This window comes from Rhinopithecus bieti, unplaced genomic scaffold, assembly GCF_001698545.2.
Source record: "Rhinopithecus bieti isolate Rb0 unplaced genomic scaffold, ASM169854v2 scaffold_32008, whole genome shotgun sequence".
NCBI lineage: Eukaryota > Metazoa > Chordata > Mammalia > Primates > Cercopithecidae > Rhinopithecus > Rhinopithecus bieti.
This window is the reverse complement of record NW_016814433.1, coordinates 3,474,121-3,476,702: the sequence shown is the minus strand read 5'-3', so window position 1 is coordinate 3,476,702 and position 2,582 is coordinate 3,474,121.

Here is a 2,582-nt window from a genome sequence, read left to right as displayed (position 1 = left end):
CCTGGAAATACAGGATATACATGGAAATGATTTCCACTAGTGTCCTCCTCTTCTAGAAATCGAATTGAGACCCGGGTTGAGCTTGCCTCAGTGCTCTCTGAAACCTTAGGCTTTCTTTGTGACTTCTCTTCCGCAGCTTCAAGCAAACAAGTGTATACCAAGAAAATCATCATGAAGTGTGATTGAAACGGTCCTACTGCCATGGGTTTTCTTTTTTTCTTTTTTTTTTTTTTATTATACTTTAAGTTCTAGGGTACATGTGCATAACGTGCAGGTTTGTTACATATGTATACTTATGCCATGTTGGTGTGCTGCACCCATCAACTCGTCAGCACCCATCAATTCATCATTTATATCATGTATAACTGTCAGGAAACTACAGGTGTTGGAGAGGATGTGGAGAAATAGGAACACTTTTACACTGTTGGTGGGATTGTAAACTAGTTCAACCAATATATAAAACAGTAANTTCTTAAACAATACTTTACATCTATACTTATGTGATGTACCTCTATCATTAGTCATTGTGAATGACTGATGTTTATAAGTGACGGAAAAAGAGAAATGAAAGACAATTCCAAATAACTTCAAATATTATGTTATAATTAGATTACAAAAGAAATGTCTTTTTTTTTTTTTTTTTGAGACAGGAGTCTATCTCTGTCGCCCAGGCTGGAGTTCCCTGGCACAATCTCGGCTCGCTGCCACATCTGCCTCCTGGGTTCAAGCAAATTTCCTGCCTCAGCCTCCCAAGTAGCTGGGATTACAGGCGTGTGCCACCACGCCCAGCTAATTTTTGTATTTTTAGTGGAGACAGGGCTTCACCATGTTGGCCAGACTCGTCTCGAAGTCCTGACCTCAGGTGATCCACCTGAGGAGGCCTCAGCTTCCCAAAGTGCTAGGATTATAGGCGTGAGCCACGATTCCTGGCTGAAATGCCTTATTTTAAACATTTAAGAAACAGAAAGTACATGTAATGTCAAAAAAAATCCCATTCATAAAAAGGATTTTAAAAACTTTAAAATATCTGAGAAAAGATTAACACAAAATGTTCAGGACTGATAAACTGTAAAATCATAAAGCTTTACTTAAGAATAAAAACAGAAAGGGATGCATGGAAAGAAAGAACAAAAATTAGAAATGCACTATTGTCTAGAGGAAAATTGCCCTAAATTAATTTGTATTATATCTTGTTTCTTTGATGCCTTCATTTATTATCTCTAGTAATTTTGAGGTGCTTTTCATTTCATTTGCATAACATGATCGTTTTATTTCTTCCCTTTCTTTATGCATATCTTTCTTTCTCTTCTCAAATAGCTTTGTCAGAATTTTTAGAGCTAAGTTGAATAGTAGTAATAATATATCCTTGTCTTGTTCCTATTTTAAAGTGGAATAATTCATGTTCTCCATTAAGTATAATTTTAACTTTTGGTTTTCAATAGAGCCTTTTTGTCATGTTAAAGAGGCAACATTTTATTGCTTTTAGGAAGCGTTTCCATGAAGAATTCCCTCTGGCATTTGCAGAAATAATTATATGATTTTTTCCCAATAATATTATTGGTTATGTGGACAATTGAGCTTTAGTGGGGATGTTTACAAGTGACAGAGAAACAAAATGAAAGACAATTTCAAATAAGTTCAAAACAGAACTTTTAAAAAAGTATATGTTCTTTCTTCTTCTTCTTCTTTTCTGAGACAGAGTCTTACTCTGTCACCCAGGCTGGAGTGCAGTGGCATGATGACAGCACTGATCCCAATCTCCTAAGCTCAATCGGTCCTCTTGCCTCAGTCTCCAGAGTAGCTGGGACTATTTTAGTACAATGAGGTCTGCTGTGTTGCCCAGGTATGGAACTCCTGGGCTCAACTGATTCTTGCGCCTCAGTCTCCCGCAGTGCTGGGATTACAGGTGTGAGTTACCACACCTGTTCCTTTAAAATGTATACTATATTCTGATAGCTAAAATTTTATTTAGAATGTTTGCATATCTAGTAACTTATGAGATTACCATGTAAGCTTTTTTTGATGCTGTTTTCGTTAGGTATGATGATCAAAATCTGTTTCATCAAAGGAAATGAGACAATTTATTTAAAAGGTAATACAGGCCAGGCGCAGTGGCTCATGCCTGTAATCCCAGCACTTTGGGAGGCCGAGGTGGGCAGATCATGAGGTCAGGAGTTTGAGATCAGCCTGACCAACATGGTGAAACCCCGTCTCTACTAAAAATACAAAAATTAGCCCAGCGTGATGGTGCGTGCCTGTAATCCCAGCTACTCAGGAGACTGAGGCAGGAGAATTGCTTGAACCCGGGAGTGAGCCGAGATCACACTATTGCACTCCAGCCTGGGTGACAGAGAAAGACTCCATCTCAAAATAAATAAAATAAAATAAAATGACAATATGAAGAGCAATAAAATTTTAAAAAGTAAAATTAAAAAAAAACTCACTACGTTACCCAGGCTGGTCTCAAACTCCTGGCCTCAAGCAATCCTGCCTCAGCCTCCCGAAATCCTGTGATTACAGGTGTGAGCTACCATGCCCAGCCTTTAAAAAATAAATAAACAAATAAAATAAAATAAATTAGC